The sequence below is a fragment of the Sphaerodactylus townsendi genome, linkage group LG12, assembly GCF_021028975.2.
Source record: "Sphaerodactylus townsendi isolate TG3544 linkage group LG12, MPM_Stown_v2.3, whole genome shotgun sequence".
Taxonomy (NCBI): Eukaryota; Metazoa; Chordata; class Lepidosauria; order Squamata; family Sphaerodactylidae; genus Sphaerodactylus; species Sphaerodactylus townsendi.
Genome location: NC_059436.1, coordinates 17,375,227 through 17,398,768, shown reverse-complemented (window position 1 = coordinate 17,398,768; position 23,542 = coordinate 17,375,227).

Here is a 23,542-nt window from a genome sequence, read left to right as displayed (position 1 = left end):
CTTTTTTGCCGTCCCTGGGGCGCTCTATTCTGCTCGTGCAGAAAGGGCCAATGATTCCATGATTCAATGAGGACAACAGTCTGCTCTGGTTGGGAACAGCTCTGCAAAGTCCCAGCTGTTTCCCAACCCCTACAGCCCATGATGCGAGGGACTGAACTTGGGACCGTTTTGCATACAAAATAAATACAACTCCTCCTCCTCCTCAGCCTCCCCTCAAAGCTACAGCCAGGCATTATTTGTGGCTGTGAGCGGGTCTTTCAGTGAGCAGGGTCTGAGTGTCTTTGGCCTGCCATGTTTTCAAAGGGCTTAGACGAGTGCCAGGGAAGCAGGCATTATATAATCACAGGAACAAGGCCCGTCTGACAAGCTGAAGGCGAATTCCTGTTGAAAGCAAACGTGCTTTGAGATCAACTGGCTTTCATTTTGCCGTTTGTGGAATTTGAATTGCTGGAGCTCCTTCAGCTTCACTTACTGTTCACTTGTACTTACAAATGTTAGTTGTCAAGTCATGCGAAAGTACATGGTGGAAGGACCCCTGCTTGTAAAATGAAGGCTCAGAGTAGCTTGCCAAGCAATGCTGTTTGGGTTCAGTGGCTGTTGTTATTATTATTATTGCTCTGGCTTGTGATTTGCTGCTTTCATCAAATATGAACAAATATTAAAATAACAGTAATTGGGGTACATATTTTCAAGTGGGAACTTTTCGGAGTCAAAGCATGTCAGTTCTCCAAAAGATGTAGGGCTGGGTTTATATTTGATCCAGAGACATGGAAGTCTTTGGGTCTGAGAAATTATTGGCTAGGGTTTGTCTTGTTACAGCATGGCAGCTAAACAGAGCTGGCTGCTGTCAGAACCTGTATAGGAAGACCAAGGTTGTTATGCAGAGGAAGTAAATGGCAAAATGCAGGGGCAAAATGCCTCTGCTTAGGTCACCACAGGTCAGCTGCAACTCAATGGTACTCAATGGCCAGCATGGTGTAATGGTTAAGAGAAAGTGGAATCTGCTCTGGAGAACCGGGTCTGATGCCTCACTCCTTCACAGGAGTGGTGGACTCTTTATCTCTGCTCCTATACGTGAAGTTTGTTGGGTGACCTTGGGCTAGTCACAGTTCTCTCAGAACTCTCTCAGCCCCACTTACCTCACAAGGTGTCTGTTGTGAGGAGAGAAAGGAAAAGGCGTTTGTAAGCCCCTTTGATTCTCCTTTCAGGGAGAAAGGGGAGAATAAATACAAACTTCTCTTCTTGAAGCTGTTCGACATGTTACACTGAAAATAAGGACAATGTTGGATTGCACTTGTTCAGAAGGCAAGGGAGGAGGTAACAGAGCAATATATTTTCAGATCTTTCCCACCTAAAATAATCCCAACTCTCAGAGGTAAATCCTATATTATTCAGTCAGTGTTTTTAGTGTTTTTAGGTTTGCAGTAAATGTTTTTAGGTTTGCAGTTTCTATGCGGTAGAAGAAGAGTGAAGAAGAGTTTTGGATTTATACCTCACCTTTCTCTCCTGTAAGGAGACTCAAGGTGGCTTACAAGTTTCTTTCCCTTCCTCTCCCCACAACAGACACCTTGTGAGGTAGGTGGGGCTTAGAGTTCAGAGAGAACTGTGACTAGCCCAAGGTCACTCAGCAGGAATGTAGGAGCGCAGAAACATATCTGGTTCATCAGATAAGCCTCCACAGCTCAAGTGGCAGAGCAGGGAATCAAACCCGGTTCTCCAGATTAGAATCCACCTGCTCTTAACCACTACACCACACTGGCTATTAGGAAGAAGGCTATGCTAATCCATTGTGCAGTGGCTTGCCAGGCTCTGCGCACTGCAGACGCTCTGCATCCCAGCTCAAGTCAATCATGATGAGGTCTCTGCTCACTAGGGTTGCTAGCTTTGGGCCGGGAAAGTTCCTGGAGACTTGGGGGCACAGCTGGCAACCCCAATCTGTGCTTCTTGATAGGAAACAGGATGCCCAGTTGTGGCAGACAATGTGCACAGGATGTACAGTAATTCTCCCTTCTGAATGGGAGTCATCCATGTGCCATCCTTGTCAAAGAAAGGCTCCGATCTTGAGCCAAGCACTGTCTGACAGAGCACCAAATCTCCTCCTAATGCAAGATCAAACACACAGACATATTAGGCCGGAGCTTCTAGATGTCACAAATAAAGCTGGATTGGCTTTGCTCAGAGGATTTCATCGGGAGAATAGGAAGCAAAGCCTGCCATGATATCACAAAATGACAGAAGTCAGTTTTTCAAGCTAGACGCTGATTTGCTTCACAGGTCGCAGGGATTGTCCTTTGATCCACAAGTTATAATGTGCAGGTTATGACCTTGACATCCAGAGATCTGAAACCTTTTCTGCTTGCAACAGGCACTGGGGCAGTCTTAACTAAGGGAGAGCTGTCCTGGGCTGGGCAGGACCCCAACTGTTCATCACCCTGTATTCCCTCCCCCTGCTCATAGAAGGAGGAAGAATCAAGGAGGAGCTCCTGCTAACCTGTACCCCTGCTCGTGCAGGACTCAGGCTCCCAGCTTAGTAGCAGCTACAGATACCCAGCAGCTGGCTTAAGGGCCTACTTGGGGACTTCGTTGGGCACTGCAAAATTGTGAAGGCTGCCCCTTGGAGCCAGCGTGGTATAGTGCTTAAGATCAAGTGGACTCTAATCTGGAGAACCGGGTTTGATACCCCACTCCTCCACCTGAGCAGTGGACTCTTATCTGGTTTCCCCGCTCCTCCACATGAAGCTTGCTGTGTGATCTTGGGCTAATCACGGTTCTCCGGAACTCTCTTGCCCCACCTACCTGACAAGGTGTCTGTTGTGGGAAGAGGAAGGGAAAGGACTTTGAAAGCCCCTTTAAGTCTCCTTATAGGAGAGAAAGGCGGGGTATAAATCCAGATTCTTCTTCTTTCCTGCTCACAGAGAAGTGATTTTTAGTGATTTCATTGTTGGTGGTCCAGTTTTAGGGGAAACAGCACTCTGCGGCAGGAACGGGGAGGTGGGAAAGTCACTGCTGACACAACTCATCTCTGCTTGTGCGGCATAGGGCCCCCAAGTCAAAACTCTGGTTGTAAGAGCCCAGAATTCCCAGGACATTTTAAGGACTTACTTTTACATACATCAGCTCATGAACTCAGGTAGGGCTGCCCGCTACTCAGTAATGGAATTACAATGTCTTGGAATTATAACTGGCCTGCAGCCAACAGACATCAGTGCCCCTGGAGAAAATGGCAGCTTTGGAAGCTTGTCTTTATGGCATGATACCCGCTGAAGAAGAACTCTATGCTAGTTCACTGTATTTTAGTTTTTGTAGTTGTGGGAACTGTGATTTGGGGGTTAGCTGATATAATTGGTTATTGTTTATAGTATATCATTGCGATGCATTATTATGCTGTTGATATTGATTTATTGTTGCTGCTATTTATTATGCTGTTGATTATGATTTATTGTTGTTGCTGTTTATTGTTTGCTCACTACTGTTGTTTGCCGCCCTGAGCCCTCCGGGGGAGGGCGGGATATAAATGAAATGTGAAATGAAATGAAATGAAATGAAGTCCCTCCATTTCCTAAACCCAGCCCTCCAAGGGCTCCTCCCCCATAATCTTCAGGCTTTTCATAATCAAGAGCTGGCAAACCTAAACTTAGATCACGTGCCAAGTCCCTTTTCTGTGTTCCTCCGCCTTCAGAAAAGAGGTGTACGGCTACCAGAAAAAGGGTCTTTTTGGTAGTGGCTCCTTTGGAACAGTCTCTCCCCAACTATCTACCTGGTGCCTGATCTTTTTGCTTCCAGGCACCAGCTAATTTTTTTTGCTTGTCCAATAATTTGCCTGATTTTCTGACATTGTTATTTGGATAGTTCAGCCTCCTCTTTGTTCTTCCTCCCTTCTTAAGCTTGTGCACCTTAATATGTTTTAAGTGCTGATTTTTTTCCCCTCAGGCACTTTATTTCTAAGTTTCATGGTTTTTACCGTTTTACGTGTAAGGTATTTTTAGTGATCTTGGTTGCTCTGGAGGCTGTCTGCTGATGGGAAGAACAGGAACACATAAGAATATGACACCTGTTTACTTAAGAGAATCTTGCAAATATATGCAGACTCCATGTCCCCAAAGCTTCTGCTTTGACAGTGCTATCCTAAGCAGAGTTACCCCTTTCGAACTACATTGGAGACAGTGGGCTCCGAAAGGTTTAACTTTGCTTAGGATGGTTGGGCTGTGGCTCACATGGAAGAGCATCTGCTTGGTGTGCAGAAGGTCCCAGGTTCAATCCCCATCTCCCGATAAAAATACCAAGAGGTAGGTAATAGGAAAGACCTCAGCCTGAGACCCAGGAGAGAAACTGTGAGCCTAAATAGACCATACTGCTTTGCAGAGGCATATCTAGGGAAAATGTAGCCTGGTGCAAAATCTGAGTTTTCTGTCCCCCACCCATGGGGGGCCACCCTCCCCCACCACGACCAAACAACTGCTTTTGCACCAGGTCATCTCAGTCGCCATCACATTATGGACCCGAGGGGGGGAGGGGTGTGACTAAATGTGACTAAATGGCTGCAGCCCGGGGACATTTGACTCCATATGACCTTGGGTGGTATGCCCCTGCTGCTTTGATGAACCAGTGGCCTGATTCAGTAGAAGGGAGCATTGTATGTTCATGTAGTCAAGCACCTCGTTTTCTGTGTCCTGGAATCAGCTACAAGTTGCATCAAATTAAGGTCACATTGATCCCATTGTAGTTGTTATGATTTTGGTCCCCCTACCATTCATCATGGAGAGAATGCTATGTGCAGTCCCCTTGACATCGTGGTCACCATGTTGTGTGAACTGGGCTATATGCGCATTTTCCAGATTTGGTATGTGCAAACACATATCCTTTATATTCACACTTCTGATTGAGCATCGCTAGGTTGGAAAACATGTGCATTGTCCTGTTCATGCAAAACGGCAGCTGTATGTGTCGATAGGATTGCATGTAAAACAAGCTCCCTGCTCTCATGGCTGGACTACGGGTATTGTAATGCTGTGAAGAGCTTTGATGGAGGACCAAACTGATGTCATAATAGGATGTCACTCCTACATGTCTCCCTCTATTCCAGAGATGAGTGGCATGGAAACTAAGCTTTAGTGTCCCTGCTAATAAGGGTACACGAATATGACCACAAACTGAACATGAGCCAGCATTGTGATGCGGCAGCTAAGAAAACCAATGCAATTCTGGGCTGCATCATTAGGAGTATAGTGAATAGATTGAGGGATGTAATAGTACCTCTCAATAGTACCGCATTGGTCAGACCTCACCTGGAATACTGTGTCCAGTTCTGGGCACTGCAATTCAAGAAGGATATACTGACAAGCTGGAATGGGTTCAGAGGAGGGCAACCGAAATGGTAGTTGCCAACTCTGGGTTGGGAAATTCCTGGAGATTTGGGGATTAAGCCTGGGGACTACGGGGTTTGGAGAGGGGAGGGACTTCGGTGGCACATAATACCGTAAAGTCCACCTTCCAAAGAGTCATTGTCTCCAGGGGAACTGATCTCTGTTGTTTAGAGTTTAATTATAAAATCCAGGAGATCTCCCAGCCTCATGTGGAGGTTGGTGGCTCTAACTGAGGGAGGGAGAGGCCAGACACAGGACAGGGGAATGTCCAGGACGGGCCTGTCCCTGTTCCACAGACCTCCCTTCACATGTAGTGTGGCACAACCACTGTTCTGTACCATGCTAAACATGAGAAGCAGCCCAGCAAATGCCAGTCCCTTGAGGGTGGCTGGAGAGCCCACTAAAGGGTCTGCTTTCTGCTCACAGCGGGCAAGCAGGGAGGAAGCCAAGGGTGGTGATGGTGGATGTTTGCACATCCTTAATTTAAATCAGGTAATTTCCCAGGGGTATTTGCACAAGCTTAACAGGAGCTGTCAAAATGATGTAAATGTCTCATTGTGTGAAAGAGTGCCAGCTTCTTTTCTTTTTAATTTCAGACACATCCAATGTGACAATTTTTGTAAAAGCTGGGTTTTTTTTTTTAAAAAAGAGAGAGGTGTTTTGACAGGGTGCTAATGGCTCTTTTCATAATTGGCTGATCTCTTCCTGTTTGGCAAAGGGAGAATACAGGAGGAAGCCTTCTTTTGCCTTGTAAGGAAAGAAGCGGCCGCGACTTACCACGGCCGCCATTGCTGATGGGGAAGGGACAGCCTCCTTCCCTGGGGGCCTCGCGTGCTTCCAAGTGCTCGCGAGGTTTTTCCGGGCCCTAGGGTGCCAAGCAGTGACACTGGGTGCCCTGACATTGGTAGGGAGGTGGGCCTAGACAGCCTTTATAAGGCTGGGCCTGGCCTACAACCTCCCCATTTTGCTGGAGCTCAAAATCAAAATGTGTCCTGGCAGCCCCAACCGATGCAGTGTGATCCACTCACTGTGGCAAAGAGCATTTGAACACACAAAGCTGCCTTATAATTGGATCATTGGTCCAGCATAGTTGGTATTGTCTACTCAGACTGGCAGGGGCTCTCAAGGGTCTTCCACTTTGTCCACCATCTGGCCTTTTAACTGGGGGTGCTGGGAATTGAACCTGGCTACTTCTGCGTGCCAAGCAGACACTCTATCACTGAGCCACAGCCCCTCCTTTACTCAGCTATGAACAATGGGGTGTGTTGGTGGCAGATGTGTGGCACAGCTCCTGATCTGGTGTTCTGAATGATATTGCTGGGGGCTACTTAGCTTGCTCACCACCAAAGGAAGTGAAAAGAGAGTCAATGTACCAGCAAAGAAACTTCTTGAACACCTATACAACAGATCAGAGCAAACTGCCTGCTATGAGGGGAACCTTCAGGGTCAGGCTTCTTCTGTGTTCAGTGCAGGTGGAAAGTGGCATCAACTTATGGTGATCCCATAGGATTTTCAAGGCAAGAGGTGTACAGAGGTGGTTTGCCATCACCTTCCCCTGTGTAGCAATCTTGGAATTCCTTGGTGATCTCTCAACCAAATACTGACCTGGACTGATCCTGGTTAGCTTCCGAGATCTGATGAGACCCGGCTAGCCTGGGACATCCAGGTCAGAGCTCTGTGTTATGGGAGGTTTCTTTTCTGCTTCAGACCAGCCCTGTTCCATTGATGTGGCAAGGCGGGTCATCTCTGGCACTCCTGTGTGAAAAAGGTTGATAAGGGATAGACCCTCGTCATTCTTTCAAAGGGGTTAGAGCAGTGGTTTGCAACATGGGGTGTGTGTACCCGCAGGAGTATGCACTGCAGTGTTTGGGGGTATGCAAAAAAAAATTACTTAATGAGTTTGCTCATATGGGGATACCATTTTAGGGAGCTGGGTTGCCAAGAGGTATGCAAGTGAAAAAAGGTTGGGAACCACTGGGTTAGAGAGTTGGAATGGGAGCTCAGAAACCTAGTTTCAAATCCCCACTCTGCCACGCAGCTTCCTGAGGTTCACTACTTTCTCTCAATCTACCCTACCCTACAGGATTGTTGTGAGGATGGAAAAAGGCAACCCCTGAGCTCCTTGGAAGGTGGATAGGTTTAAAATACATTAGATAGCACGTAAACCACAGACCTTTAGAATCTTCCTTTCTAAAAGAAAACCATCGATGCCCTTGAAGTAAAAGTGGAATAAAAACATACTAAGTAACTAGTTAGTACTGGATTATCAGATTTCTGGCAAAAAGAATCAGATTTCCCTGAACAAAGCCAGATTCTTCAGTGTGTGGAAGGATTATGGGCAATATAGTTAATTCTCTTTGTATTGGATGCTGTGGGGCTTCGGGAAAACTGCCAGCCAATGAGGCTACTTGGAACCTGCAGTGGTGACCCCAAAACACAGGCAGCATAATGGCTGCGAGCAAGAAGATGTCCGCATTTGTTCTTCCCCCACTTAGAACAACAAATGGAAATGCAAAAATAAAAACCAATACACAAGATCATAAAAAAATGGGATTAATATAACATCAAAAATGCTAATGGGATTTGGAGGTTTGGCAATCAAGGCCGGGGATTATAGGGATCATCAAAATAAATCCCAAACGCTGAATGAGGTTACCAGCATATCTTTGTAAAATTTGGACTCGTGTTGAGCATATCCGGAGTAGCTGTAAAGGCCAAACCAGACTAGACTGCTCAAAGAAGAGACAGAAGGATTCTCGGGATCTCCCTGCTCCAAATCCCAGGTCCAGCACTGGGAACTCTGGGCGAGGCAGCCTCAATATGGAAACCAAGAATTCAGTTATGCTTATTTATTTATATGCATTTGTATCCCACCCTCTGCCTGGAGGTCTCAAGGTCGGTTACAACATAAGCCTCATAAAAGTCACAAAATCCAATACAGCCTAAGAACAATTGCAGCATGTCAAAGTAAAACCTATGTAAAGATTCTGATATTACCCATGCAATAGGAACGTGCTTGGATGATCCATGCGAAATGCAAAGGGCGATGTTTCTAGGGCAGTGGGGTGCTGCTAGTTTTGGGACCTTGGTAGTTGTCCCACGATGAAGGTCCCTCGAGCTCTGGCCTTGTCCAAATGCCTGAGAGGGAGGGTGTGGGAGAGGGCCAGGATCAAGGCTGAGAGGGTTTGCGTAGGCCAAGATTACCCAGCAAATTTCCATGGAAGAGTGGGGATTCGAGTCTGACACCTTAACCACTGCATCATGCTGTTTGTCTGCCATACTCTGCATATTTTCTAGAGTTGCCTTCTGTCTACAAAACATGTAATATGATTTCCTTTGCCACAGTTGTGGTGGAATGAAGAACACAGAATGCGGAGTTGTCTCTCAGAACTCTCTCAGCCCACCCGGAGCCAGGCAATGGCAAACCACCTCCAAACATCTCTTGCCTTGAAAACTCTATGGGGTCGCTAGCAGAGGCGAGATTTTTCACATGTTTTACTCTCTCTCTCCTTGCATGTAAACATGTAATATTGTTTTTAACCCCTTTTCCTGCAAGAGTAGCTTTGTTAGTCGGTTGCAGAAAAATGAACAGGCATCTTGTGGTACCTTAAAGACTAACAAAATTTTATCCCAGAATAAACTTTCATGGTTTAGATGTGAAGAAGTGGGCTCTAGTTGATGATGGAATAAGTTCTCATTTGTCTTTAAGATGCCACCAGACTCCTATTTATTTTAACCCCATTTTGCTCTCCCGTTCATGTCTCTTAGCAACTCATGGTATAGCTCTCTGCTGTTTCATTCTCTTTGGCAGGGAAAGAAGTGCAGAGGGTTTAGTCCCCCAGGAAAAATGAAAGGGAGGGAGATGAAGAGAGAGAGAGAGAGAGAGAGAGAGAAAGAGAGAACAGAAAGTTGTGCCTGTAGACAGATATGGCTCTCTTCTCCCCCACCATCCCCGACAGCTGGGCATGGAATCTAATCCCTGGTCCTGGGTAATAACCGGTGCCTGTTCTCAGCTCAATAATCTTCCACATTGATTCCAACAGTGTGGCTCCTCTAGCATCTGTGGGTTAAATTAATTACTCTGGGGGAAGGGAAATGGGTTTACTGCCTCCTTAGATTGTCAGATCTGAGAGCAACCTCTTGTAGGCCCTTTCCACACAGCTTATTTATAGCAGGTTGCAGTCGGGATAAAATAACCCGCTTTCCTGTTTTCGCGTTTGCATGCATCCATGCAGGCAGCGATTGGAGCCCACAGAAACAATGCGGGTTGCGGTTGCACCTTTGCATGGAGGCGCATCTTTTTTCATGTACCTCCCTCTGATGCGTAGCTATGCAGGCGTGTACAAATGAACCCCCACAGCCACGCTGACATCTCACAATACCATGATACGACCATTTGCACCTGTGTGGCTATGCAGATGTAAGCTGGGGAAAGCGCAGCTGAATCAATTGCCTCCTGCCCAGCTGCTGCAACACGGGATTTTTCAAGACTTGTGAATAGTGCGATTCTCAAAACACCTGGTTTGTGGGAAATAACACCCGGCAGACTCACTTTAGGGGCAGAATTCGTACAAAGCTCTCCCCCAGAAAGGATTGTTACCATCCTTAACCCATTCCGCCCATGGAGAACGGGTTGTAGTCTCTACAGGAATAGGAGAAGCTACTTGGTACCTCAATACGGTTGCCAACCTCCAGGTGGTAGCTGGAGATCTCCTGCTGTTACAACTGATCTCCAGGCAACAGAGATAGGTTGAGAAAATAGCTGCTTTGGAAGATGGATTGGATAGAATCATGCCTCACTGAAGCCACTCCCCCCTGAAACCCTGCTCTCCTCAGGCTCCACCCCCAAAACCTTTATGTATGTCAGAACCTGAAGCTAGCAACTTTTGGTCTCAGATGCGACTTGAGCTGGATATCATGGCTGCCGGAAAAGCATGATGTAATTGCTAAGCAAGGTTTTCTTTTCTTGGGCAAGGTTTGTTCACAAATTACATTTTATGCCTTAAGAACGAGAACTGGTAGTGTAACCCCCATGCCCAGAATGGGTTGGCCCAGTAAGGGGTGGAGACTCGGAGCAGCAGAGAGGCTGAAAGAGCTCTTTTGCAGAAGAACAAGGCTACCAGACTTGGACCTTGATTTCTATAAGCCCTTAACACCTTGTTAAGGTAATTTCAATATTGTTGGGAACTACTGGGAAGGTAGTTGTTGTTTTGCTGTGTTGTAAATGTTGGAGTTTATTGTTTCAGGGTTTTCTTTTGTGGTTGTAATGGGTGAGAGTTCTCCTGGAGACCTTCATCATGTTGCAACCTGTTCATCAAGCCCTTGGAATCTTCAGGAGCCAGCCAACTTGCAAAGAAGATTTGGACTTGGCAATATCAGTAGACTGTAAATAGAAGGACTTGAAATGCAACCTGAACAGGACCTTGAATTGTAACGTTAAATGTTGATGTTTAATGTTAATTGTAAAGAAAAGTAAACCATTTTGTTGTTTAAATTTGGTTCTTTGCAACTCATTCCAGGTTCTGCCCCACAGAACCCACAGAAGGAAGTTACAGTAGCACATCTGGTTTACTTTTCCCCAAAAAAAATTATTTTGAAAGCCTAATTCTCCTATCAGTAGATCAGAACTGAAGTATATTAAAGTAGAGGCTGTGTACATTATGGTGTTCTAGTGGCTGACTTTGAGAGCTGGTATGGTTTGGGCTACACAAGGTCAGGGAAGGCCAAGTTTCAGACTTTTCCCCCAGTCATTGGGTGCCTTTGGCTAGTCACTTGCTCTGAGTCCAACCTAACTCACCAGGTTGTTTTGAGGATGAAATAGGGGGAATTTTATGCATTGGCCTGATTTCCTTGGGCAGGCTATGAATGTCTCCCTCTCAACTCTACACCTCCCTCTTCCCCTCATGTAGAGATTTAACTTCTAAGGGGCTTGGACAGTGGTGGGATTCAAATAATTTAACAACCGGTTGTTTACAAGTGCCATTTTAAGAACTCATGTGTTCAGAGTCTCAGATCTGAGTCCCCTGTATTCTCCTTTGATCTGGTCACACTTGATCTGGTCAGGCTTCCAGAAGCGGCATTCCAAACAGCTCGCTTCCATTCTTAATCACCTCAGCATCCCCCTCCCCAGTTTAGTGATATTGTCATCCCAGTTAATCAGCGACCTTCACCATTAAGTATCATTAAAGCTTAATTCACTGCCTGGGGGAAACATTTTCATTATTAAGTAGAATTCTTGATTGAATGGCTCCTGATTACCGGCGAAATCCTTCCTTTTCTAATGGAAAAGAGAGATTGGGGGAAGGGGAGAGAGATTGCTGTTCCAGTCGCTTGTGTGGTTCTTGTATCAATGAAAATGGGGGCACTTCCAGCATTAATATTGAAATACTGTTAAAATAGAACCTCCACCCATATAAACTTGTCTGAGACCTGCTTTGGAAATATTAGGGTGAGGTCTCTGGGTATTCAAGGACCTTTTTAGTGGGGGTTTCCAGTGGAGCACTTGGCCAGCTGTGGGTTAGGAAAATTCTGGAGGTTAGAGGTGGAGCCTAGGGAGGGTGAGGTTTGGGGGGAGAGGTCTCAGCAGGATTTGGCAATCCTTATTCTCTGATCCCCTGCCCATGGCCAGGGAAACCTGTCAATCCCACTTGCTTTTTGCCAGCCCTGTTCCGTATAGTTTTGTCAGAGGCTTTTGACCTATGTGCACACCTTTTGGTTGCGTGACCAAAGGTGTGTGCCCCAGCCGCATGCCACTAAGCCCTGCCCCCCAGGTCTCCATGCAGGCCAGCTTTTGCTCTCCCCAGGCCATGTCGCCCTGCATGGAGGCCAGGGACAGGGCTTAGTATTGGGTGGCCCCACCCTGAGCCATGCCCCCTGAGCCACCCCAAGCAGGGGTGGGGGGCATGGGGGGCTCCCGGAGAAGGGGTTGTCTCTGGTTGCCATTTCCCCCTGATACGCCTCTGGGTTTTTTCATGTGGATCCCGTGGAGTGCAACATTTTGGATGTTCAAAGGGGACTTACTCCAGTCTTCCTTATGAGCGGAAAATCTGGTTTTATCTGACTCCATGTGGTTTGAGCTGAGAGTCTGAAATAATGGAGAGATTTAATTGACACTGAAGGGCATGATGGTGGTGAAAAGGGACATCAAGTCATAGCTGACTTGATTGATCAACCCATAGGTATGTTTGTATTTTAATAGTGCATATACTGCAGTATATTTTATGTACAGTTGCACATAGCCCATAGACTTTAGTTTTTTTAAATGTACTGCTGTAGATATTATTCATCTGTTTTATTATCTCATACATGAGTGTCCTTTCTCCCGCTATCTCTTGTTATCTCAGAATATAGCATCATTGATTGTAGTAGAATGCAGATGCATTGATACAATCCACTCTCTGGTCATTTTCTCCAGGGGAACTGATCTGTGTTTCCCGAACATCTGTTGTAAACTCAAGAAGGTTGGAGTCCTCATCCTACGGTATTGCAACTAGTGTTGGTAACTGAATGGCTTTCCAAGTCCATCTCTGCCTTCATTTCAGTTTAGAGCAGGGGTAGGGAACCTGCGGCTCTCCAGATGTTCAGGAACTACAATTCCCATCAGCCCCTACCAGCATGGCCAATTGGTGCCTGCACTCTCATGGCCAATTGGCCATGCTGACAGAGGCTGATGGGAATTGCAGTTCCTGAACATCTGGAGAGCCGCAGGTTCCCTACCCCTGGGCTAGTCACAGTTCTCTCAGAACTCTCTCAGCCCCACCTGCCTCATAAGGTGTTTGTTGTGGGGAGAGGAAGGGAGTCTCCTTACAGGAGAAAAAGGCAGGGAATAAATCCAAACTCTTCTTCTTCAACTCTTCTTGTTGTGTCCAAAGCATCCATTATCTCAGGGGAACAAATTTCTGTCTTCTGGAGATGCGTGGGCATTCCAGGGGATACCCAGGTCTCATCTGGAGTCTGGCATCCCCATTTATAGCCAAGGACAGTGGATCTTTCAGTATTTTTTCTCAAACCTACAGAATGGTTTTCCAATGTTGGGATAGATCATATGAACACATTTCAATGCAGATTTTCAATATTTTTCAGTTGTCCCTTCCAGATCTGTACAGATGAATAGCTTGTATCAACCGCTTGTATTTTTCTTGATTGCGGAATCATTATACCTTTTATTTTTTTAAAAAAAGGTCCCTTTCACAGCCTGACCTGTCCCTCAGGATGGCTGTGAGGCTGAAAAAAAAGCGGGGGAAGCATATTTGCTGCCCTGGTCACCTTGGATACTGAAGGAAGTGTGAGATAGTGACTGGTTTAATAAACCAACGGTGGATCTCATTTTTAGAAGGAAGGGGCATTGTTGACATTTGCCTTCTTTTTTCCAAACAGGAATTGTCTGCTGTCCTCCTGCCTGGTTACAACAATTTGGCTCCACAGATTGATCAGTTAAACATGTAGTTATTTCATTTCCCAGTTAAAGTTATTACATCTTGCCATGACTATACAGTAACTAATCTTGCTGTCTTCTGAGGGAATGTGAAATCTGTGAGATCTTAGCTCTCTTGACCCCATTGCTAAGGACTAGGGAAATGAGTTCCATAATCGAGTTTAATTTTTCTATGTTATTGTTCCTACATCTCATTTTTAGCACTTCCGTTACCCCCACCCCAAAAGAGAGAGAAATGTTACAGCATGGAATCTCAAATTTTTTTTTCAAAGTTCCCATAGTCAGGAAAGATGAGAAGGGGAAATAGACAGATCAAGACAGGCTGTGGAATTTGCTTCTGTATTTTTCTGTGGCATTTATTTTCTAGGCCATGCAGTCCTGAGGGAAACAGGAAGATGGAAGAAAACTACAGAGTTGCTCTTCATAATGCTGCTGAGAACATAGGGGTTATTCAACCTCTCCTGCTGCAAAAAAAGGTGAGAAATAGGGCATCAGGAAGCAAAACTCTGATTTATGAAGGAATTGCCTTTGGATTTGTCCTGCTAACATCAGTGTGGTTCTCCAGTACTAAGTGCTTTCTCCTGATGCAAAGTGTTTTTCTGCTAGTAGAAGAGCATTCTTGTGTTGAGGAAGCAAACAGACATTGGAAGAAGGCACCCCTGTGGTATCCGATCCATTGTGAGCTACCCTTTACTCTGGGAGTCCCATTTTGTAAAATGTTGCTGATGTGGCTGTTGATTTATGTCTCAAGGATTTAAATTAACTGATGTTTAATAAAAGACATTCTACATAGTATGTCATTAGTTCTCTCAGGAGCCATGTGCTGAAGAGAAGAGTGGTTCTGCAAAATAAATAGCCTTCTTTTAATTTTGTAAATATAAGAGTCCTGTGTCGCCAAGCGGGAAGCTGCAGTACTGCAGTCAAAGCTCTGCTCATGGCCAGATCCTGACAGAAGTTGGTTTCAGGTAGTTGGCTCAGGGCTGACTCAATCTTCTATCCTTCTGAGGTTGGTCAAATGAGTACCCAGCTTGCTAGAGATAATGTGTATGGGAAGGCAATGGCAAACCACCTTGTCAACATAGTCTGCCTAGTAAATGTTGCAAAGTGACATCACCCCATGGATCAGAAATTTAGTCCTGTACCTACTTGTACCTTTTAGTCCTGTAACTGGATTACATGCTTTTCTTAATTGGTATTATTTCCTCCCTGGCACCTTAAACTGTTTTGCATCTTTGGTTCTGTTTCTAAAGTCACGGGCTGGAGTGTGCAGCTGTGTGGGGCCAGAAAATCCACATATCTTCTCAAACCATTAGTTTGTGTGATTTCTGCAGGGTGTCTCCTCTCCCCGTATGTCAAACAGATCATTTTAACCATCAGGGCTGGAAACTTGCTTCTTTTTTTCAATAAGCAAGAAAATGGAGGTTTGCAGACAGTGGATTTCTGACTTTGTGCCCTTCTTTTCCTTGCTCTTGTGCAGATTTTCAGTGTGCTAGCACACACACACTTACACAGAGTCCTGGTCATAGCTGACCTACTGTTTTTCCATTTTCCCATTGAACCACAGTGCTTCATCTCAGCAGGCCCCTGTACAATTTGAGACATCACCACATAGCATAACTCTGACCTAATTAGGTCTGCCCGGACTTCCTCCATCATGCCATAGCTCTAAAATAACTCTCAAGCAGAAATATGCAAGATATAACACAGCGCCTTGGCTCAGAAATCTTTGCTTCCCCTGCTTGCATATTGTGATTTAATCTGTTTTTAAAGAAAAGAATAAAACAAGTTCTCTTTAAAATCCTTCTAATATCATATAAGAGACCTGCAAGAGATAGGTTGAATAGAGCTGGCCATAAAGTTAACTAATTGTTGGCTGTGTTATTATCATGGACTTAAAAGGGAAAAAAAACATCAATGGAAAAACAAATCCAGATCTTAGGTAAGGAATATCTCTGTATAACTAAGGTATTTATATCATGCATCATGAAAATTGCTTGGCTGAAATAAAGACATAATTTTGGGGACCCTGTGAAAAAATGCTTTTTATCTCATGAGTCCCTCACTAACTACAGTTCCATGGCTCATGAACATGGAGCTATCCATGGTCCTGTAACTCAGGTTGTGAACATACCCAATGGTAATGATCCTCGTTACCCACAGAAGGGTTAGGTAAGTAGAGCAAATACCCAGGAGATTGCAGCATCCAATTTATGGGGCATCACATCTAGAATTGTATCTGGTACTCTTTTGGAATGCTACATTTTGTTCTGGCCATCACAATTCAAGAGCTATGCTGACATTAAATTAATTGGTTATTCTAGAAGAAAATTACTACAATGGGGGGGGGGTTCTTTGTCATATATGGCTTTGGATTTGACCAGGTCAAATGAAGATTTAGGAATTATTTTTTATTCAGTAGGAGACCTGGATGATCCAGCTAGTCTGATCTAGTACTTGCCCATGGAAATCTGGTGCCATTTTCTGAATTCTCTCTATTCCGTTTTGACTGTTCATTTTTTTAAATCTGGGGGTGAATAAATCTATGAAGTATTGAATACACGATGTACAGAGAATTGCAGGACAAAGCATTGAATCAACAAAGATTTTTTTTAATGGAAGTGTCACAAAATGGTGACCAGGCAGCATTTTGAAAGGGTAAGAGCAGACAAACAGGAGGAATCAAAAATGTTTTGCAAATGTTTTCAGTGATGGGAAGGGCCTCTATGTGACCCTGCTGTTAAAATCAACTTGGGAATTCCAGTTGGTACATAATGTCACAGCTCAGTTGCTATCAGGAGTTAGGTGGAGCATGTGTATCACATCTACATGGACACCATTGACTACTTATCAGTTGTCAGGTTCCATTCAAGGTACCATTTATTAGTGGCATATCTGCCTAGGGATGTAGGGTACCCTCTGTCCCCAGGCGCCACTAATCTGGTCATAAGGGGGTGCAAAATTGGCCCCCCATGTGATCAGGAAGATGCTGGAGAAGATTGGGAAGGCTCCCATGCTTCTGTCATTTTCTAGAAAGCAGTAATATCTAGCAGAGTGATTTATGAAGAGTAGAGGGCTGTAACATAATGGAATGGTTCAGGAGGACATTTTTCATAAAGGAAATAGGATTCTAGTTGATTGCAATGTTTGTTGTAGGTATAATCATGTTTTTGTGGCCTCATCTTTTACTTTGTAATCCATTTTCTGTACTGTTTAGATCATTTCACTTTGGGGGGCGGCTCTGGCTTATAATTTTTGTAATACTAGCTCCGCTGCATTGGTTATGTTTTTTCTTACACTATTTTTAGCCTGATGTTTTTGTATTTTGTCATCCGCCAGTGTGGTGTAGCGGTTACGGTGTTGGACTAGGATCTGGGAAACCCAGATTCAAATCTTCACTCTGCTGTGGAAACTTGCTGAGTGACCTTGGGCCAGTCACACACTCTCAGCAATGACCCTGAGTATTTGGATGGGAGGTCTCCAAGGAATACCAGGGGTGTCATATAGAGGAAGGCAGAGAAACAACGGCAAACCACCTCTACTTGCCTTTTGCATTGAGAACCCCACCTGTGGTTGTCATTTGACAGTTTAAAAAAATCCACCTTTGCCCTGATCTGGATGGCCCAGGCTAGCCTGATCTCAACGGATCATGGAAGTTAAGCAGGGTTGGCTCTGGCTAGTACTTGGATGGGAGACCACCAAAGAAATTCAGGATCACTCCGCAGAGGCAGGCAATGGCAAACCACCTCTGAACTTCTCTTCCTTTGAAAATCCTACTAGATTACTGTAAGTCAGCTGCTACTTGACAGCACTTTCCCCTCAATTTGCCTTGAGTCTCAGCAAGGCTTGAAAAACATACTACAGAGGCCGCACAAAAGTGGAGCCCATTTTGAAAACGTTTGAGCCTAAAGAATCATTTTTTAAAAAGGGATTCACTGAAAATGTTTTGAGGCTGGAAATAAAATGTTTTCAGGACCCAAAGGGGAAAAAACAGTGCTGAACTCCGTGGAGGAAACATTTTATTTCCTGCCTCAAAACGTTTTAGCAGGTTTGTGCGGAAAGGGCCGAGGTGTGTTTTGGTTGCAAACCCTAGATTGGGAAATTCCTGGAGATTTGGGGGTAGGGTGGGGGTGGGGTGTCTGGGGAGGGCAGAGTCTGGGGAAGAAAGCAACCTCAGTGGGATATAATGTGATAGAGGCCACTCTCCAAAGCCGCAGCCAAGTTCTGCAGGAGAACTGATCTTTGTAGTGTGGAGATCAGTTGCAATTCTGAAAGTTCCCCAGATTCCACATAGAGGTTGGGATCTGTAATGTGGTCACCATGTGTTTTGTTGTTGTTGTTGTTCTGTTTATGCCATTAAAGGCTTTGCTTTGCTTTGCGTTGTTCTGTTTATGCCAATAAAGGCTTTGCTTTGCTTTGCTTGCTATGTGGATGTGGTCACCAAAGAGCATTTTCTCCCTCCTTGGCTCTAGCTTCAAACATAGATCCTTTTTCTTTTTTAAATTTTTATTGAGATGTTAAAAAAGAACTTACAAAAACATATAGTCTGGTATTATGTAAAGAAGTGAAACAGTGATAAAGGAGACTTCTCTTTTGTTACAAGAATTTTTAGTTTTACATTTTTAGACAGAGCGAGTGTGATACTATATCCATAATGGAAAGAAGATAGCATAGCTAATTACTGAATCAGTAGATTAGAAGAAAGGAGAGAGAAGAGAAATAGTATAACTATATTTTTACAATATATACAATTCTTACGTTGTTGTTAATATCCTCATATTAGTTGGATCTAATTTATATAGATACTGTATCAGTGGATCCCATACTTTGGTGTAAGTGTCCAGGTTGTTGTTATTTAGAAGAGTTGTCTGTCTGCAGATCTGTATTCTTGAATTTTCTGGAGCCATTCTTCAGTGGATGGGAGATCTTGACTGTTCCAGTGTCTGGCAACTACGATTCTCACTGCTGTTAACAAGTAGTATATACAGGAGGGTATGTTTTCTTCTCATCCTTGGAGTCTTCAAAACATGCGCCCAGGGAGGCGTGTGTGGGTATATGCGTGCTAGCACGGATGCCTTTCTGTGCTTCCCTTCCCCCCAGTTCACTCAGTTCAGCCCATCTTGAAAAGAATCGCCTTGTCCTCGTATGCTTTTCTTCCAGCTGTGTCTCATTGTCCCTGCTCTGCCTTTGTCCCGGCATAGATCCCTTTGTCTCCATTGACCTTGGATTCAGCGGAAATGCTCATTGGTTGGTTAATGCATGACAGAATGTACATTTCATGTGTCCCTTTATGTACCCTTAGAAATGGGAGCACTGGAAAAAGAAGAGGTCACCCTTGCTGACTTTCATGATTTCTTTTATTTTTAATTTTTTGCTTATTAATGGGATGTGGTTTCTGCTGGCGCCACCTGCTGTCCGCTGGTGCTCCATGCTAGTGAGGGAAATGGGTATTTTGAGAATGCAACATCCACCTTTGGATCTGGAGGCAACTGTTGATCGGAAGGGTGGGAAAGTTTGTGGAGGGTATAAATAGGATTAATAGCCCCAGGCTGAAGTATCATACCAGTGCCCTGTATAGAGTGATTAAGCCCATAGTTAAAACTCTTCTATTTACTCCTCTTAGCTAACCTTGGGTGGTGGGGGCAGGATTCCTATGCTGTAGACCGTCTACTAAGTATAAATCGGCAAAACAGTCCCACCTACACCACCTACTCCTGCCTGTCCTCTGCCCACACACATTCTTTAATGAAGATTCTAATACATAAGGACAGATTTTATGCTAAGCAACCTTAAATGAAGAGGGTTGTAAGTTGTTGGAAGATGCTGCACAAGGAGGCAGGTTACCAATGGAGTTGCTGTGTTTCAGCACAGTTTGAAGACCAGAAAATAAACTGTTGGCTGACACTGCTTTAGAAATGGCATGGTGCAGCGTGACTCTTTGTCTTCCAGCAAAGTTTGCTTAGGCAACAGCTTTCAGTCCAATCCTACCCATGTTTATTTGGCAATTTTGTGGATGTAAGCCTGGAAATCTTTGTGCTTGCTCACTCTCAATTTTTGCCAGAAGCAATGGAAAGCCATTTTATTCTGGACAGCATTTCGCACAGCCTGGTCTTATTGTGGGTTTACTGCGGAGGAAGTCCTAGTCTGCCAACTATCCACGTATCAGGTTGCAGGCACCCTGGCCATGTGATTACTGTAGCAGCTTTTTTAAAAAAGCCTTTGAGGGTTTTTAAAAATGTGTATTGTTGGCTGCACTAAAACTTCAGGATGACTTGAAAGACTGTAAGAGCAAAGTGTGCTTTTGAATCACAAGTAACTCATGGGACCCTTCCGCACATGCAGAATAATGCACTTTCAATCCACTTTTAATGCACTTTGCAGCTTTGTGGAATAGCAAAATCCACTTGCAAACAATTGTGAAAGTGAATTCAAAGTGCATTATTCAGCGTGTGCACAAGGGACCATGGTGATGCCATGAAGTTTCTCTGCCTGGAGCTTTCAAAGCAAGAGATGAGCAGAAATTATCGGCCATTGCCTGCCTCCACACAGCATTCCTGGACTTCCTGGGTGGTCTCCCATCCAAGTACTAACCGGGGCCAATGCTGCTTAATTTCCACAGTCTATTGAGATAGTCCTAGCCTGAGCCATCCAGGTCAGATCACGTCCCTCTTTAGTCCTCTTTTTTCTAAAATGAAAATCCTCAGAGTCTTTATTCTTTTCTCATCCGTTACAGGAGATGGAGAAACATATTGTCTCTATCCACTTTCTCTGACCTATGGATAATTTTAGAAACCTGTGTCATTTCCCCCTTCGTCATTTCTTTTTTTCCAGGCTCTTAGATCTTTCTTTGCAGGTTTGGTGTTCCAACCCAGTAGAAACTCTTGGCACAGAGCAAAGTATGAACAGAAATCAAGGAAATCGAGTCACTTGTTTTGTTCCTTCCATTGATCGCGAGCAAGAAGCTGGATGAGAAATTTGGCTGTTTTAGAATGGGTTTTTGACACTCTGCTCCATTTGCAGATGATGTCAGATCGTCTCATTTGCTCGGCCAACACCTGTGCGGTATATTTCTCCGTGCTTTGTAATGTGCTGAGTCCCACTAGATAATTATGTAGGTGGGAGGCGATGCCATTGCGCTGACTCTCTGCATGACTCTGCAGTTTTGATAGCAGGATAGCCTTTTCTCCCTCTGCCTAGCAGAAGGAGCCATGACGTTATGAGCTCATGGCCCTGAACCTGCCATTTGCTGTGACTCCTGTACTCACTAGAAACCCAGGGACGTTATTCTGTTGCTCATCAATGACATTATTGTTGCTCATACAATTATTATTCTGTTATTATTCTGCAACTCTTATTCTGCAATTATTCTGTTGCTCATACAATGAAAACCTTGCTATAGTAGACATATATCATCTTTCTTTCAAGAATTTGGTACGTACTAGTGCAATATATCAATCTCTTATTGAAGGTCTTAAGAGCAGCTGGACTCTAATCTGGAGAACTGGGTTTGATTCCCCACTCTTCCATATGAGTGACAGAGTCTTATCTTGTGAACTGGGTTTGTTTCCCTGCACATATATTCCTGTTACGCGACCTTGGGCTAGTCACAGTTCCCTCAGAACTTTCTCAGCCCCACTTACCTCACAAGGTGTCTGTTGTGTGGGGAGCAAGAGAAAGGAGTTTGTAAGCCCCTTTGAGTCTCCTTACAGGAAAAAAAGGTGGGGTATACATCCAAACTCTTTTTGTGTGAGTACCCCAGATGCCATTTGAAGTTATTTTTGCAAACCAATTCATCTCAGTCAAAAAGATTATAATTAGCATTATGTCTAGTCTGGCTGTTTAGATGTTTTCATTTTGACCACTAAGGAAGGCCATTTTGACCACTGAGGAAGGCCGAAACATGTCTGGTTCACATGGGTCCAAAATTCCCCAACTGCACCTATTTGTGTTATGTAAATATAAATGAATATTAGTAATGTAGGTTGTTATGGGCCCTTAACATATATTGTTTTAATTTGTAATTAGCGACTCTTTATTTGTATTTTTTTGACATTCAGGTACTTAATTGTATTGATTTTACATCACACCATTCTGAGGTGCCTACTAACACCTCCCTAGGGCTGAGGGAAGTTTTCCTCCAACTCTGAGATCCTTTTAATTGGAGATTCTTTTGTTTGAACCAGTGACCTTCTGCATACAAACCGGATTCTGTGCCACTGAGCTATGCCTCCAACCTTGTCGTTAAAAAAATGACTAGTCAGGTCTTGTGGAGAAGTTTATTAGCATGATATGAAGGAAACAAGCCTCCCGGGTATTTTTTTGCTCCTCCCCCAAATCTGGTATTCAGAGATAGACTTCATCTGAATATGGAAGTTTCATTTTGCTTGCATGGCTAATGTTGAATCCTCTTTTAATGCTGAGATTCGACACCGGTCTCCTGTGCAAGATTAGAGGCAAGTTTTAGAGAGAAGGAGGTTGAAGCAAAGGGTTTTGTCAGAAAAATAATAATTGACAAGGTAAATCTGGGCCATTCTGTTGTTTGAGCGGAATCCTTCTAGGTTAATAGGACACAACAGACAATTGTTGGCGTCTGCTACGGCAAGTGTTGTGCAAGTGAGTCTATTAGAAGGATTGATGACTAATACGATATGTTCAGAAATGTGCTAATAGGTGGGAGAGTTGCTAATATGATACCGTTGACCCATTCTGCATGAGTTACCCCAGCACTTAATCCCCCCTACTTTTAAAATTAAAAAAAATCACAGCCAGATCATTTTGAATGCTGTACCGGAGGATCAAAAATAGTTTCCTCCCTCAAGCCAGCTGTGATAGTGCCCAAGTGATAAATCAAGGATCATTTAGGGGAAGAGAAGATACAAAAAGCCAAAGTAATAATAATAATACGCCTTGAGACGTTTAACCTTTTCTGTCCTCCAGAGTCTCATTCAAGGGGCTTATTTTACGCTACCATCCTCATTCTGGCCTGCTGGGAGGAATTCACAGGCACCCTGGGGGACAGCTGACTCAGCATTTCTATTGCAAGAATCCACTACTTATTCACACATACCCACACACCTCGCACCCAATAATCTTGTTTGTGGAACTGGAAAGTGTGTGCAGGAGTTGTGTGTGTAAATATTGAACTGGAGAAAGAGGGAAGGAAAGCCATTCTCAGAAACCATTTTGCGCACAAGACTTTTAAGCAACTGTGTTTGGGGATAGAGTCAGATACTGACCGTCTGACTTGACCCCCTGAGATTCAAAGTATGTCGACATAGATTTCAAGTGTCTCTCCTTAACATGGAGCAGCCTCTGTTTTGTCCTTAGTTCTTCCCTGATTTAAAAAAAATCCCCTTTTTTTCTTTTTTGGGAGATGCCTTGTTAAAATCGTCTGCAGCCCGAGGCACCTGAACAAACTCAAATGTTTATTATTACAATTCTAGGATAAGGATTCATGGACGAGAGCCCTTTTTGTCAGATGCACCTAGTGACTTGTCACTAGGCAAACTAGCTACAATAGACATGCATCTATATTTACACACACACAAGATTATGAAGAAAGACACTTTGAAACTACAGGGTCAAACTGCAGGAAGTCCAAAGTGAAATGTAATTAGGTCCTATTCAAGTGTGATGAAGAGAAGTAGAGAAAGCAGCCACAATAGCCGTAATTGGTGAAAGCGTCATTTCTCTAGCTTTACTAAGCTAGTTGGTATCTGTAAAATACTGAGAAATCTTCAGTGTTCAG